This window comes from Cupressus sempervirens, chromosome 5 (assembly GCF_028749045.1).
Source record: "Cupressus sempervirens isolate cs-2001-9-10 chromosome 5, ASM2874904v1, whole genome shotgun sequence".
Lineage (NCBI taxonomy): Eukaryota > Viridiplantae > Streptophyta > Pinopsida > Cupressales > Cupressaceae > Cupressus > Cupressus sempervirens.
The window spans coordinates 1040214737-1040232620 of record NC_143122.1 but is presented as its reverse complement, the minus strand read 5'-3'; the positions used below and the strand labels follow the sequence as shown (position 1 = coordinate 1040232620).

General features: G+C 35.4%; 1 long non-coding RNA gene across 2 annotated transcripts; it reads right to left on the bottom strand.

Annotated features, from left to right (window-relative positions):
- Positions 1–975: 975 nt before the first annotated feature.
- LOC149559494 (uncharacterized) lies at positions 976–2034 on the bottom strand. Of its 2 annotated transcripts, none has more exons than XR_016365169.1 (2): positions 1540–2034; positions 976–1308 (listed from the first exon to the last, which is right to left on the bottom strand). It is a non-coding gene; the product is annotated as an uncharacterized LOC149559494 (long non-coding RNA). The 2 variants fall into 2 exon arrangements; XR_016365170.1 differs by having other exon boundaries at positions 976–1360; positions 1540–2026.
- Positions 2035–17884: the final 15850 nt, after the last annotated feature.

Genomic DNA, 17884 nt, shown 5'->3' with positions numbered 1-17884 from the left:
TTTATAGATGGGATTACAAATGAGAAGAGAATTATATCATTGAAAATACGGGATCTCTAGTAGACGGCATAAAGCAATTTGTCTCTTCACAACATGAAATTTGAAAAAATAAAAAACAGGTTACAATATAATTCTTTTGTTGCTTAAAGTAGGCAAAGAATTAAGAAATGAAACAGCTGCAACTCTAGTTGATTAATTTATTAATTGTCATTCGTATATGTATATTTGTGAAGTCAATTAATTTTAGTTTCATAGAAATATTTAGATGGTGAGGCGGCTACGAATCCAAATGTTTTTTGGATCAGTGTTGGGCATCTAGATTCTAAACACAAAGTTTCACTATTCAAATAAATAAATAGATTCGAGAAACTCAACAACAATCTTATGAAGCTAGTAACTGTTTACACATGAACAAACTCTAGTTCATTAACAGCTAACTGAATGTACTTAACCATCTACTGCTACGCCGACTGAGACCAGGCATTTTGTGATCATCGAGCTGAGCTGACTTGTGACAATGGTATTTTGTGTGGATGAGGGTGCTTGCGAAAAGGAAGTCATTGTCATTAGATGCCAGTCAAAAGAAGTTTTAGGAGAGAGATTGAATTTGTTGTGTATTCAATTAATATATTCCTGGAAGGTTTGTGCTTAGTGCTGTAGATGAGAAAATTAAGATGGATAATATGCAATCCTCTATAATATAAAGAGGTGATTTAATCAATATAATTAGTTAGTGTGGAATAAAAAGAAATCGGTCTCTGTTGTAGCAGAGCTGGGCTTGTGTAAAAATCTCTGTTTGCGTGTGTCAAATCTGTTTGTATATATTTATCTCTGTTCTTCCCCTGTTTCACATTCTTCAAGAACAAAGGGAGATCACTCATAATTTTTGTCTGTGGTTTTTAAAGGACTACCTGAGAATTCACAAAAGACAGAGCACAAGAAGAAAACAGAGATTTTAACATAACACTGAAACAATTTTTACACAAACACACTAATTTTATTTATATTGCAGATCCGATTACATAATGCTTCAGTTATGAGGTCTTTTACAACCATTTAGGCCTTAAAAATGATTCTTCGTAAAGAATGCATTTTCTAAAAATAGACCATAAAGTCAAAAAGAACTCATGCATTTGGTATACAAAATCAGCACATACATCTGCTCGCTATCAACTCAAGATCCCACATGGTGAGCAGCGTGTGTCACTGGTGTGCCCATCGATGGAATAGAGAGATGAAACTGTTCAGCTGCGTAGGCTTCTTTATTTTATCTTTTCAACACTTTCATCAATCCTCAAAGGTCAAACACTATTAAAATTCAGATGTGCTAAGTGTATCATTTCTTCTCATTAATGAAACCCTATTTGAAATAAAATATGGAGCAAGAGATTTCAGTCAAAACTAAGCACTTGAATCTCCATAATAGTATTGTCATAAAATTTTCTAATATAAATAATAAAATAATAAAAGCCCTTTCACTGTTTTACCTCTAGGACTATAATATACAATTGGTGCATGGGATCAGTTTAGCAGAAATACCAGCGGAAGCGATATCAAGTGGTTCTTGCGCCTCTCGGAGGTGAAGAAACATTTGAACTCCTCTGAATAGCTGAGATTGATTGTTCACATCATCCACCGCTAACTTTAGAGCAGTCTTCGCTATCTTTCCCGAATAAGAAGTGGAATCCACTATGGCCCCCAAATTCAGTCTCCATTTGAACTGCATGATTGACACTCGCAACCACTATAACACATATAAGCGTAAATATTCTCAGAGTTCTCATCCGCGATCTCTTGCTTCTAACTCCCTTCTTCTCTAAACTCTGCCAATTTAAATAAATAACTCTGCCATTTCCAGTGTTTCGTGTTAAACTTGGAAACTCTACTCTCCTCAGAAACATCCCACGAATTTCCACCACTAACTTAGTCACTCAAAATTTGTCTTTTTCATAGCGCAAATGCCATCTACTTTCTCGTTGAAAAGATTGAAACATAACGACAACATTAGCTCACACAATTCTCTCCGCTGCTCACACAGCCTGATCTCACGAGGACGCGGCATAGACCACTTTCGTCCCCATTTCCTCGATGTTTATAGTCCTACTTACAAAATGCAATGTTATACAACAAATAAATATAGCTCAAAATTTCCGACACAAGTGTTTGCTTTTGATTGCCTCGAAAAATGAACAAGCTGAGATTTCTCTGAACTTTAGATTTGTAGCCAATTTTTGGTTATTATGGCGCTTCCAATCAAGGTTGTTCTATTGTTAAAAACTTTGAGCTCCTTAGGGTTGGGAGATTGCATATTAAATTTGAATTAAAAGAAATAAACTTTTTTAACAATGCAATAATTTTATGTTCTTTCTTGTTTTTCATGAATTTTCTTATTTGATCGAGTATTGAGAGTTAGGAGCTACCAATGACAAAAATAGTTTTAATTTTAGAATATTAGGCATTTCAATTTAGATTTTTTTAAAAATAATATATATCATTTAACATTTGATGTGATGTAACTTTTGTTGAATACATTAAAATATACAAGTTAAATTTTTTTTTTTTTAAATAAAATTAATTTTTGTACTAATAGGTTGCAATATAAACTAATAAAAACAAAGAAAATTTAAATTTTTAATAATTATTTAAAATAATGACTATTTGTATATATTTCCTTTCAATTCTTCTTAAGTGTTCCTATATTAAAAAGAAGAATAATCACATATAAACAAGTTATTCTAATAAGAAAACTGATTGGGATTAATATAATGATTTTAAATATTAAATTAGAGATGAGAAACGCTGGCATATGTGAGGAGTTTTTTCGCTCTACTAGGGTTTCATGCATTCTTTCAATTTCCTTGCGCACGACTCTCTGTCTGAGCTCTATGTTCACCACTTGTCATACCACATTTAGTGCGGGATTTATTTTAGGGCTAGTTTATAATGGCCCTGGCCAGTGGTGACCCAGTTGTTGATACTGGAAGTCACACTATTGATTCGGAAGGCCATGGCACCTCCATTAAACAAACTTCCTCACAAATTCATCCCAAAGGTCTTTCACGAGGTAATCTTGATATTATCTATCCTCTACAAGAATTTGATGCTACTTCTGATTGGTTAGAACAACATACCTTGATAGGATATTTTGTGGGTAGGACTCCTCCTAAAGCCATGCTTCGTGAATTGGTTAACAAGAGTTGGACTCCTCACGGTGTTTGAATTGATGCTGTGCAAAACCTTACCAAGGGTTTTTTTAATTTAATTTTGCTAACCTGTCTCAAGCGTGTTGAAAATATAAGAGGAGTAATTGAGAGCGGTTGTGAATCAATTACCAATAAAATAAATCCCAGATCCCTTAGATGTCAATTAAAATTCAGACTAACAAAACTGATTACTATTGATGCTTGGTAAGCAAACATAAATATTGTAACTTGGTAATCAATTATCCTTAAGATGTTATCAGTAATTACTTAACCTTATTGAGCATTCATGAGAGAAAAGAAATAAAGACATAAGACAACAGGATTTAACCTGGAAACCCAATATGGGAAAAACCACCAATGTAGCTAGTTACTATTTTTCACTCTTCTGAAGTGAGCCCTATTAGGAGCCAACCCGGTTATAGGTTACAAAAAAAACTATTAGATTTGACCTTGTTAGAGGATTTAATCACCCTGTTAGGAGTGGCCTTGTAAGAGGTCTTAAAACAATTCAATGGAATTGCCACCTTGTTAGAGGATTTACAACTAGCTGTTAAACCAACTCGGTTAAGAGATTTTAGATCAATGCTACATTGGTTAGAGAGTAAAAATGAAATGACCTGATTGTGATGCAACTGAATTGCTAAATTCAGATCTCTGTTCTGCTTATATTTGATCCTTCCTGATCGAATATTAATTTTCTGCTCCATAAGGATACCTACTTATCCTTCAAGTATCAAGAAACAAAGCAAGACTAGTATGTAAGGGTTACTCTCAAGAAGAAGGTGTTGATTATGGTGAAACTTTCACCCTTGTTGCAAGACTAGAACGTGCTAGAACCTTACTTGCATATGCTACACACGGAGGATTCAAAGTCTATCAGATGGATCATGTTAAATCTACATTCTTGATGAAGAAGTCTACATTGAATAACTAGAAGGTTTTGTTGATCTTGACAAAAGGGACATGATCTTCAAATTGCACAAAGCATTGTATGGTCTCAAGCAAGCTCCTAAAGCTTGGTATGAAAGATTACATAACTATCTGATACAAATTGATTTTCAAAGAACAAGTGATAACTGTTAGAATCTGAAAAGATTGATAACCCAGAAAACTAGTGCAAAGAATAAATATCTAAACTGTGAATACAAATGATACAAAATCAAAATAGCAACACAGAGTTAGTCTCCAAGAGACTAATGCAAATGCAAGAAGCAAAATAGCATTAAGAGGATGCTAAAAATAAGAGATGCAAATACAAGCTAGGTAGCATGCTTATATAGGCTAGGAAGAGGGAGGAGGTGGCAACACCAACCAATGAGGAGCAACCATCTATCGAACTAAAGATAGAAAAGTATCTTCCCAAGATAACTAATGGATGCTCACATATAGGAAGGTGACACCTCACAACCATTCACCTAATAAGACATACTTTATTAACCTAAGCGAGATTATTAAAAGTGTAGGAAAAATCTACCAAAATAGGAAAAATAAAAAACTACACTAACACCCCCACATAAGCGAAGCTTAGGTGGATGTTGAAATGGGTCCCGGCAAGTCAAGCCTAATGAGGTATCCATGTACATAAAATTCCCGCAAAAGAGAGAGAAAAGAGACTCCCCAAAGAAAATTAAGACTCCAAGTGAGAGGAAGAGGCCCCCCCAAAACATGAAGCATCCCACACCCCCGACAAAGCTTGCAAATTTTGTCTAGTAGATCCACTTACATCGAACAAGTTTTCTTCCCTTAGGAAAAGGGACAAGATCCCAAGTGTGGTTCCTCATCAAGGAACTATACTCCTCCTGCATCGATGTATCCCACTCAAAAATACTAGAAGCCTCATGAAAGGACTATGGATTTGAGGAAGTAGTAATGAAGATATGTAGAGCATCCTGGAATTGTGAACGAGTCTGCTTGGTGTCTGATGGATCCCCAACCCAATCACCTGCAAACTGCAAGGTTTGTCTAGCCCAAAGTGGACCAGAAGATGGAGAATCTAGAGGAGAATCATCAACCTGTGAATGATGACTAGGAGAGGAAGGAGGTGAGTCCTATGAATCACTCTCTGCATCAAAAGTGGAGGTAGAAGACTGCTCAAGTGAATCTGACCCATTAGAAGATCTATCATGTATTCCAAGTGAGTCCAATGTCAAAGTAGAAGGCAACCTTGTGACCATGCTTTGCTGGTTAAGCTGATGCAAGTAGTGGAAGTTAAGATGGCCAAACCACTCATGCCATAATCTGCTCACATGATTAGAGTGAGTGAGAAAAATAGTCAAAGGAGGATCAGGAACAAAGTGAGAAAACATATAGAGTCGTGGCTAATGATTTTCTCTCCCAACTGCAACTGTAGAATCATTGTGCAACTCACATATCTCCACTGAACGAGGAGTGAACTCAACCTGCTTTCCTAAACTTGTGTGAGTGATCTAGTATACCGATAGGAGATTAGTTGACAATGAGGGTACACAAGGAACATCATGGAATGTGTCATCCCCCACATCAACAGACCCTCTCCCACACACCTCAATAGGAGTGTTATCATCCATCAACATAGAAGGCATAGTACATGGCTCCAAGGATGCAATTTCTTCCTTAGATGAAGCCATGTGGTGTGAAGTACTCGAACCAAGAACCCAAGTGGATGGTGAGGAAGCAACTGCAAAAAGAGCCTTGCCCTTTCCTTTCCCCTTGCTATTTTCTTTTTCTTTGTTAGACCCTTCATTAGAACTTTGTTTGATAGACTCAGGAACACTGATATTATTCTTCTCAAGAATGTATGTCAAGTAATCAAGTTATTTCTGCAAACATTTATGTTCATCATGACCAGGTCTTTCACAATAGGCACATTTGACCTTTTCTTTCTTAGGCTTATTGCCCTTGGAAGATGGTGTATCAATAGTTTCTTTTGAAGAAATCGATATCTAATCCTTCTTCTCCTGGCTATTCTTTTGTTTTTTGTCCTTACTATTGTTGTTACTACTTTTTCCTTTTTGTTCTTTTGTGCCTTGGTTGGCAACCAAGGCATGTGACTTAGAGGACTTAAGAGTGCCCATCTGGATTAGCTTGTCCTATTCTCAAGTGAGATTGACAGCAAAATCATCTAAAGATGGCATGGTGAATTGAGTACCAAGTGCACCCTTAGTAGCATAGAAGGTAGAGACAAACACATAATATTCTGAACTTAGCTTAGAGAGAATACTGAGAATTAGTTGTTCCTCTTTCTTTTCAATTCCACATCGTTTTAACTGCAACCTTAGTGATTTCAATTTGGTGAAGAAATCTTGGATTGTGTTGAAATTGCCTGGAGTCAAACTAATTAATTCATTTTCCAACATATGACCCCTCATTGAATCTTGTGTGCCAAATAGTGTTTCTAGCTTTGTCCATACTTTATTTGGTGTATCCAAAGACTCAATGTGAAATAACAAGTTAGGAGAAACAAACAAACACAATGTTCCATATGCCTCATCACATTTGTTAAACCACTTAGGTTTGTCTTCATCTTTAGCAGGTTCAGTTTCAAGTCCCATAGTTATCCTATTTAATCTAGCTTTCCTTAAAAGTGAATTTTCATGCATGATTTCCACTCAAAGTAATTGTATGGAGTTAGGATGGGCATATTTGTTTGATCCATGATGAAAAATGCTAAAAAGAAGAGAACCCAGCCACAATAATTCCCCCCCATTTTTACTCAATCAAAGAACCCCCGCAAAGAAATATGATTTGGCACTTTATTTTAGTGCGTTTACAACTACCACTAGAAAGAAATACTTAGTGTTCTTGATTTCAATGCATTACAAACCCTCATGAAGAGCATATGCTAAAAGTGAAACCTGGGCACAATAATCAAGGAAAAAAATAGCACCATTGTGATCTACTCAAAAAATCATGCACTTTCAAAAAAAGAATCGCCTTGATACGAGGTCGTATGAGAAAGTTATGATCCTCCGAAGTTTTCGAAACAAGAACTGTGCACAGTCACGACTGAGAATCTACAATTTCTGAAGAATTCATGCATGAAAATAAAAAAAAAAACTCCACTAGTGGATAGAGCACAAAAATATAGCCAAGTTCATAAAAAGAATCATCAAAATTAGAGTCCGTATGAGCAAGAACGAGACATTTGAAAACTGTGTTCAAATCTGTAACTGCCAATGGAGAGGGGTATGGCTGTAGCTTTGCATGCTCGATTCTACAAAATATACAGGTTGCATGCAAAGTCTAAAAGATACCCAAATGGTTTTTCAGGGCTGCGAACAAAACCTAGAAAGCGTTTATCTTGATGATGAAAAGAAGATGTTGCTGTAGTGTAAATTAGATGCCTTTAACAGTAAAAAATGGCTCCAAAAATAAAAAAATGACCCCAACAACTAGAATATGACATTCAAATGCTAGATCAGCTTCTTAAGTCCATCAATGGCATGCTGGAACCTGCAAAATTGATTGAAAACTCCAAATATACAAGTTGGTTGTTAGATTTGAGATTGAAACCCCAGAGAAAAACTATTTTTGTCAAAACTTTTTTGATTCTCAAGATTGTCCAAAGATGCAAGAGAAGAGCATACTTTGTTTTTCAAAAAATTATAATAAAGTTTATTAGCCCCCCCCTCCGAATCTCTCAAATAAGGAAACTAAAATTTACTCTTGCACATAGAAAAACTCTGATACCATGTTAGAATCTGAAAAGATTGATAACCCAGAAAACTAGTGGAAAGAATAAATATCTAAACTGTGAACACAAATGATACAAAATCAAAATAACAACATAGAGTTAGTCTCCAAGAGAGTAATGCAAATGCAAGAAGCAAAATAGCATTAAGAGGATGCTAAAAAAAAGAGATGCAAATACAAGCTAGGTAGCATGCTTATATAGGCTAGGAAGAGGGAGGAGGTGGCAACACCGACCAATGAGGAGCAACCATCTATTGGACTAAAGATAGCAAAGTATCTTCCCAAGATAACTAATGGATGCTCACATGTAAGAAGGTGACACCTCACAACCATTCACCTAATAAGACATGCTTTATTAACCTAAGCGAGATTATTAAAAGTGTAGGAAAAACCTACCAAAATAGAAAAAATAAAAAACTACACTAACAATAATAGTAGTCTGTATATTAGGGAATGATGACCTATGTAAAGCATTTTTAGAACAAATGAACAAAGAGTTTGAGATGTCCATGTTTGGTGAGATAAAATTATTTGTTGAATTACAGATACAACAAACAAAAATGGTATCTATATTACTCAATCTAAGTATATCGAAGAGATACTCAAGAAGTTTGGAATGGAAAATTCAAAACTAGTCAGTACCCCCATGTGTACTGGACTAAAGCTTACCAAAGATGATGACTCCAAAGAAGTAGATCAGACCTTATATAGATCAATGATTGGGAAATTACAGTATGTAGTTCACACAAGGCCTGATATTGCCTTGGCAGTTGGAATAGTCGCAAGATTCTTAGCTAAACCCAGAGAAAACCACATGATGGCAACCAAAATAATCTTGAGATATTATAAATTTCGTGAAAATTGAAGTATAAACAACCTAAATTTGTTTAGTTTGAAGAGTTCTCAATGCCTTTTTCAACCTCTACCTACTATGACATGGAACTTTATATAGCCACCCCCTATGGTTATAAATGAGAAAACCTAATTTTCTTATCAAATCGATCCCTTTAATTCCTCTATATAATTCTACCCTTGCAAAAAATTCAAGATTTTTTCCAAATTTGAATTACTAAAACATTATTTTTGGTCCCAGAAGTTTGATATTCTCTACAAATGGTGGATTAGATTTGTTTTTGTTCTTGTACTAAGGTAGTTTGATTCTCTCTTATATGGTCATGGATTCCAAAAGACATGACTACTGACCCAGGTTGACTTGGATTGAGGGAAATAATTCTAATAGAGTCCAAAAAAACCTACCTTGTGAAAAAGAGGACTAAAGCTAAAATTTCAAAAAAAAAATTGTGAAATTAATTTCATAACAACTATAGATCACTGAAGTGGTTGATTTATTTTTTAAAAAGAATTACTTGTGAAGTACACAAAATTATAAGAAGGTTGGAGATTTTCCAAGCAACATATTATACATGGACACTTTTTTAACTCTGTGATGAAAAATGATGTGTTGTACAAATTTCTAAAAAGAGAGATTAAATTTTTATAGGGTTTAGGATTTGATTATGAAATTCATAGTCCCTTTCTAACTTCTTCCAAGATTGTTTTATGGTTTAAGCTTTGCATTCTTGACATATAGATTGGTTAAATATGATTTGTTTCCCTAACTTCATATCCAATTTAATCAAATATGAGGGTTTTCTTGAGTAACTATCATGTCTTTCACATGGCTTCTAATCCATATTGGCATAATATTAGCATATTTAAACCACACATAGGTATGTTTTTCCCATTTAGTAGTTGTGGATTTGAAATCAATTTAAATTAAAAATAAAATTTCAAGCTAAATATTCACCAACACTTGATGTCTTCTTTCAGACTGGCAAAATATTCCTTGTTGTTATTAGTGAATTAGAATTATATGTAAAAATGAACACACATGACCAAATATATTAACTATAACAAGAATCCTTATAGATTCTACAAATCTTATATCTTTTATTAACACAAATTTGGTAAGTTTAAACCATGGGTGGTTTGTTTATCCCAATTATTAGCCATGGTTTTAAAATTAGTTTGACTCGCAAAAAGAAATTGTTAAAAAAATATTCACTTGTTTTGACTTAAGGGCTTTTATTTAGCAAAAGTAAGATGATGAATTCTGATGCAGACCTGTACAAAAGAAACTCTCCACTTAAATGCTCTAACTTGCTACCTATTTATCAAAAAGCCTTTGAGAAGGTGTATTTGCAACATAGAATATCTACGAGAGTGTCTTTGGTACCCATATCAAATAAGAGAAGACAATTTTCTTGAACTCACAACTAAATCATCACTTTTGAGAATCTTGCATTAAAACTCAATACTTGAAATTTTTTATAGTTTTATTCAAAATAAATATTTTTTTTTCCATTCATAATTTTATTTGATAATATATACAAATAAATAGTAAACATTAGATACATTTTTTTGTCTAAGTCCTTGAAATTGTTCTGGTTTGATCCCAAATTTTAGTTTATGAAGGTATTTTAGTTATTTGTAGTTATTTGTGCAGTTTATAAGATGTTAATTCTATTTACAAATTTTGCACATAGAAGGAGCATCATTTGATTAGTTATGTTTCATTCTTACACTCTCTTTTTTAATCTCTGTGGGTATCGAAAAAAAAATGAAGAATAGATATGCTTCTTGTTCGGTTGAAATGTTTTTTTGGGCAATTGCATTTACATGTTGAAAATGAAAAACTTTTGGTTTGCTCTAAAATATGTTAAATCAAGAAACATTTCTACTACACCATTGAAATTCATGGAAATATATAGTATGGAGTTTTTTTTGGAAAGAACTGCCAAGTTTTTGAGAAATTGATTCATTATTCAATTATATTTAATATTGTGTCCATGATGTATTTATTTTTTTGTTGGGAAAATCCCACATTATTTTATGGCACAATATTGAGAATAAATACAATAAATATGGTATTCAAGTAAATCCAATCTTATACTATTTTTTTGAGTACTTTACAACAATTAAATATTATGATATAGTGAATATTTGAATAATTGTTGATGTTTAGAAATATTAAATGTTAAAAATTATATTTAAAAATCATTAAAAATAATATGGAGCTATTTTTTAATACATATTTTCACATTGTCTCTAAAGAGTCATTAGTTGAGATTTAAAAACATATTGTCTTTTTAGAGATAATAGTTACAAATAAAGAATAGTTGTCTCTCGAAAGACAAAAGTGATATTGTCTTAAAGAGTCAATAAAAAAATTCATTTTATATTGTCTTTAAAAGAAAATATTTAAATATGACAATTAAATACAAAGGGTTAACAATAACATTTGAGACAATAAACAACAAAAAATTCATCTCAAATTAAGATAATTAACTAGGCAATGGCCACAATAATTGTCTTTAGCTACCATTTTATGTAGTAGTGCATCAATATTTTTAAAATATAAGTTGAATGTCAAACACACAACAAGATATAAATGAGGTTTATGAAAATATTATACGTATCTAAACTATAAGAATTTTCCTTAGGGCAAGATTCACCCAAGATCGTAGAACTCAATACAAGCACAATTGTACACCAAAAATGGATATGATTAGATTAAATCCTAATATATTGCTCTGTTCAGTATGTACAAACACACTAGGAGTGTCTGTATATAAAGGCCTCTCAGGAAGCACCTGGAATTTCTCTAGAAGAAACTAAGAGATAAGATAAGCATTATGACAACTAAGCACATGCCTTATCCATCATTCTAGATGACTGGATAATAATGACAAGGTTGTAGACACCATGTGCTTAATTAGTGTACTAAGTCCTGTATTATAGACACCATGTGCATAAAAGAGGTGCGAACTCTTGCATTGTCAACATGACAACTCAAAAGAGTACACATACTCCTAGGTGGCTAGAAAATAAAAATATGCATTAACCTAAGTAAACTTAAGTATGTGTAAATAGTAAATACTTATTTACACCAACACCCCCCCTTAAGTGCAACTTAGGGGAATGCCCTTAAGCTTACAAAAACTAGGATGAAATGCATGCTGGGTCCTAGCTACTAGGCCATGTTAGGTACCCATGTACATAATGAAAATGCAAATCTCTCATAAAGTGGAGAAAAAGGGAAAACCTCATGGAAAAAACCTTTCCCCAAAAAGAGAGATGAAAAGGGATGCATGGATGGATGGAGTAATCAAGACCCTCCCATTAAGACATGCATCAAGTATATACGAGAGAGAAATGAGAAGAAAAAAACCTCATAAGAGGAAAAAGTCCCCCCAATAAGAGAGAAGAGGAAGAGAGACAAGGTAGTCCCCCCACCCCCAAATGAAGAATGTATGTCAGTGAAAGCCACTCCAAGGTAGAAGCTGGTCCAAGAGTGCAGAATGACATTCCTCTCCTTTGGAATAAACCAAGACAAAGGTACAACCCTGAAGATGTATGGTGGTGCTAGAACCTACTCAAGAGTATGTAGAACCTGTTCTAGAACTGTCTCCTCTACTAACAAAGAGACCTCCTCCAACTACTATACATAAGTATCCACAATCATACCAACTTGTGAAGATTGATCATGTAGAGAATGGAAATGAGGGTCAGAGTAAGCCCTCACAACAACTGTAGAAGGATCTACCTCATCAAAGAGAAGATGCAAATTAGTAAGACTGTCTCTCAATTTTGCGGTATGTGACTCCACAAACAAACTTGCAATGTCTGCTAGGAAGTCATCATTTGAAGCTAAAGCTAAAAGACAATATCATTGAGCCAATATATGCATGTGGACTAAACTAATGTCATGACCACTCACTACAACTGTCGATAAAACCCCATGTGTCTAAATCTATTGAAAACCTATCGCTGGTGTCACTATTAGTCTCCACAGTGTATGAGGTGTGGAGAGGAGTAGAGGACAAGCTGGGTGAACTTTTCTCAAAATGTACATGTTTCTACATGCTTATGATAATAGTAAGCATTTTTATATTGATCATACTCTTTGGTCTATTGTGTGCTTGTTCCTGTGCTCCTTGATCTTGGATGAATTTTTCTCTAAGGCAAAGGATGCAATGGCAAGGTTAGATCTGGCTCTAGATGCTCCCAATTTCTACAGATTCTCCAGATTTGGGTCAAGGTGTTGAAGAAATTATGGTCTCGAATGGATAGTGATGAGAATCTTTCGAGCTCTGATACCATGTAAGAATTTTCTTTAGGGTAAGATTCACCCAAGATTGTAGAACTCAACACAAGCATAGCTATAGACCAAAAATGGATATTATCAATTAATTAGAGTATGTCCTAATACATTTCTCTTTTCAATATGTACAAACACACTAGGAGTGCCTGTATATAAAGGCCTCTTAGGAAGCACCTAGAATGTCTCTAGAAGAAACCAGGAGATAAGATAAGCATTACGACAACATTATGACAACTAAGCACATGCCTTATCCATCATTTTAGATGAGTGGATAAGAATGACAAGGTTGTAGACACCATGTGCTTAATTAGTGTACTAACTCCTATGTTGTAGACACCATGTGCATAAAAAAGGTGCGAACTCCTGTGTTGTTAACATGACAACTCACAAGAGTATGCATACTCCTAGGTGGCTAAAAAATAAAAATATGCATTAAGCTAAGTAAACTCAAGTGTAAATAGTAAATACTTATTTACACCAACATAAACAATATATCTTTTCAAAAGTATGAATCTATATGTATCCCAAATGAACTCTACACTCACTATAATTTCAAGAATGAGAAAGCAGTGTATGCAAGCTATATTTGAGTTTTATCATACCCAAGTATATGCACTGAGTTGTAGTCCCAAAAAGGTGACAACCTTTTATTTTATTTTATTTTTCCATTTTCAATAGCACATACGCCCTATAATGCGTACGTTCTATGGCTTGGGTAACCTAAGCCATAGCGCGTATGCGCTATAATGTGTACGTGCTATAGCATACATACACACTTTAAGAAAAGATTTTTTTTATAAATGGGCTACATACCCACATCCCATTTATTTTATCTCTGTTTTTAACCTTCTTCCAACAGCAGGGCATATGCGAATTGGACAAAACAAAGCTTTTCACCACCCACCTTGCTGATATGCCTCCTCACCAACGAAATTCATGATCACGAGCATGCCGTATGTGATCTAAATCTTATTTTGCATTGTTTGATTTTTTTAATATTGTTTTGTAGGGCTTTTACAATTTTTCTTTAAATTTGTTTATTTATTTACATTTCAATTGATTTTTTATTAGGAAATGTCAATAATCAACTGGAAAATCCCCAAGAACCTCAAAACCCTTAAGAAAATCAAAACCAAAACCCTCCCCAAGAAGAACAACAAATTTCGTATCCTAAACCAATTGGAAGAGCTCTGCTTGGCACACAAGAAAATATAATAAATGAAATAGAAAGAGGCAAAAGTGAATTAGAAGGACTCATTGGTAGGTTGAAAGAATCTAGACAAACCAATCCAATGAGGGCTCAATTGGCATCATCCCTTGAATCCATTAAGACCTAGATAGCCTCAGTTAGTGGTCAGTTAGATGTTTGGCAGGTCAAGAGGGATGAACAAAAAAGATTTTATGCAAATAAATTGTCATATCAAAATGTTAAAAAAAAAGAAATACCAAAAGGTAGAATATGTGCATTATTTAGAAAACCTGGTGAGCAAAATACTATTAGAGAGGGTACTAAAAAGTTCCCCATCTATTGGTGCATACATGATGCTATTAGGAATAACTTTTGGGATAGATGGTGGATGGTTTTAGATGCCCCTCCTTGCAACAATCACGAGGTCCCCATGTATTTTTTGAAGAAATTGTATTGTGAGTTTTTCCTTGGGGAGATCCCCAATTATTTTGATAAATTAGACTCTTAGGGTAGAGGTGGAGGGTCATTATTTGAGAGGTTAGGAGCACGTCATAACCCTAATGTAGTTAGGGAACTGTTGTCATTGAAGTCTGAACCCTTGCCCAAAGTTGTTACCTAAGCATGACCTTGTGAAACATGGAAACAACCTCCAAGTTGTGGGACTTGAACTATGAGGTTGAGTCTCCGAAGAAGGCCGGCTTCCTCTTACTATCAGGATGCACCTAACTACTCTTGGAGAGGAAAAGGGAGAAGGAGAGCATGAAAGAAAATCTACCTAATCTAATCTAAAGAGGTGATGCACCAAAATAGAGTGTTCAGACCAATCTCTGTCCATATATGCACTTTTGAACCAGAATGAAACTAAGGATATACACATTCAGACTTGCTTTAATCTAGTAATCACATGCAAATCAGAAGACTAAGATGAATGACACAAGGAAAGAGAGATTCACTTATATTATCATTCATAGGCCAAGGAGATACAATTATGTAGATCATAGATCTCTACAAAACACTAGTAAGAGGCAAAGAGTTCTTGCACTTTCATACCAATGGCTGAAAGAGATAAGGCAAAAAATTATGTAGTTCAGAGGCACGGGGGAATTTACACTGAGAATCTGTAGAGCAATAACAGAGAAAACAAAGAAAGGTCAACCTCTACAAAATTTACAAAAATTTCCTTTATAGTTCAGGCATAACTGATATTTTCCCTCTAAACTATCTTGCAACCACTGCCATCAAGGCTCTGCCAAGAACAATCATGGGCATCTGAAGAAATTTGATCTAAGTATAGCTTTAGGTACCACGAAATCTGACTGTTAACTAAAATAGTGCCTTGAGAAGATAAAAGTAGCACCATAACTGTACTCTGACCAAGTAGATAGATAGGATCAAAGGTGGTGGAGTGTTCTCTGGCATTCAACATTCATTCAAAGGTGGTTGGGATTGATCATAAATATCAAATCGTGCAGAAAACCTAACCTCTTATCATTTTGGTGCATGAATCAGTAGAGTTAGCGAGTCAGCCGAATCTTACAATGAAAATGCACCACGTGGACCAATAGTATTATTTCTTTATGCCACCTTGCGAGTCTCCCCAAATTTGACTAGATATTCAAACTGATCATGCCACCTTGCAAACCTTGACCACGATGTTATACTAACCGTCGACTGCTAACCGCCAGTGCCTTAATTGCTTGTACCCTGGCCAGACCCCGTGATCCTAACTAGCACCAACCGACGGTCACATAAAACTCAGCCCCACCCTGCCATGCATCACCAAGGCACTATGTCGTTATACATATTCTTCGAGCAATTTCCCATAGCAAGATAGCGCCCACCGTGGATTTAGACTGATCTAACAATCATGAAGACTTGCTATATTACTGTGCTATCTCCCTAAAAGAAACTTGAAAACTTGGGCCCACAAACCACTTAGCAACCACCTAGCATCTTCATCTCGGTGTGACCTGGCCCCACCGATCCATGTGGCATAATGGCACTATGTCGCTATGGGTAATATCCTCATAGTTTTCCATAGCAAGATAGCACCCACCGTCGATTTTCCTTAGATCTATGGTGATCAACAAAATTGCATGACTACACACCGAGTTGGCTGAGTGGACCAATGAAATATCACCACTGTACTATGACCCACCTAACAACTACCACCAAGAATGAGCCATAATATTACTTTGGAGAAGGGCGGGCCCATGATGTCATCTGTGTCATGTGTCGCTAAGGCGCTATGTCACTATGGATAATATCCTCGCAGCTTCCCATAGCGAGATAGCGCCCACCATTGATCTAGACTGATCTAAGGGTGAGGAAATCTTCATGCGTTCGAAAGGGGTGTGAGTCCAGGTAACTGCTGACATCAACGAACTACCCAGCTGGTGATGAATCAAATCCTCGTTCCAAGCATAGTCATCCTTCCACATTTCCTAAGGTCCCACTGTGTGTGCCAAATTTCATCACTGATATTTGACAGGGCATGCTTGGGACCCACCTTTCTTTTGATGTCACCATAGTATCACTTTCCATTTGGGCATTATGTCGCTAACAGTGAGGAACACAGATTTTTTGATAGCGCATTAGCGCCCACCGTGGATCTATCAAAACCCAGTGCCAGAGAAACAACAAGGAAAAGGAGGACCCACTGGCCACACGAGCAATAGGCGCTATGTCACTATGGTAAAACAACGTGCAACTTCCCATAGTGAGATAGCACCGACCGTGGATATTTCAAGATTTCACCATGGGGACTTGCGGACCCATAGAAATAAACCTAGGAAATAAGGAATATCATAAGGTTTGATCATTTTTTTTTTAATATTCCTAGGATGTTTAAAATAACATTAAACTAGGAAGTGACCGTTGGGCAGGCAAATATTTAAAATTCAAATATTTGGCGAGGGGCACAATATATAATAGGCACCTATGGTCAAGCCATAGGGTGAGCATGTGACTATTCCTTCAGTTTTGAAGGAACATGTAGAGGCCAACACTCCAAGGACCATTAATTCTTTGATGCAAACCCTCATCCATTGCATGAGCCCATTAATTGAGGGGGAGCTTTCTACGCATCACGGTCACATGTGCACATCATGCAGATCCTTAAGCACATTTGCCACTCATGCTGGAGATGGTGCCGATGACGAGCTCATCATTGGTCAGTTCCTCAATGACACATTTGGCATTGACACACAGGTAAATTACAATTATAATTTACTAATTTGATCACATTTTATATGGATAGTGAATGATTCATTAATTAGCATCTAGACATTGTTCAAAATTTAGGGTTAGAGTGTTGGTGGGCCTAGCAACGATCCTCTGGCCCTATATTTTTTCCTATCCATGACTCCAGAGGTATGTATCAATTTAATCATTTAAATTAATACATATATTTATTATGTAATAATATTAAGGATTGATGAAAAAAATTATGCATGTGCATCAATTCTCTACAAGACCATCAACATTTACTACGAACTCACAACATAGACATCATATGAGCTATGTAGAGGTACATTTTTTTCATGTTACATGTAACATGTATTATATTATGTGCAACTCTTGATGTTGGAAACTCCTCATCTGTGATAGTCCATCGATTGTGGAGTGGCCGCAGCTATGGCTAGCTCACAACTATTG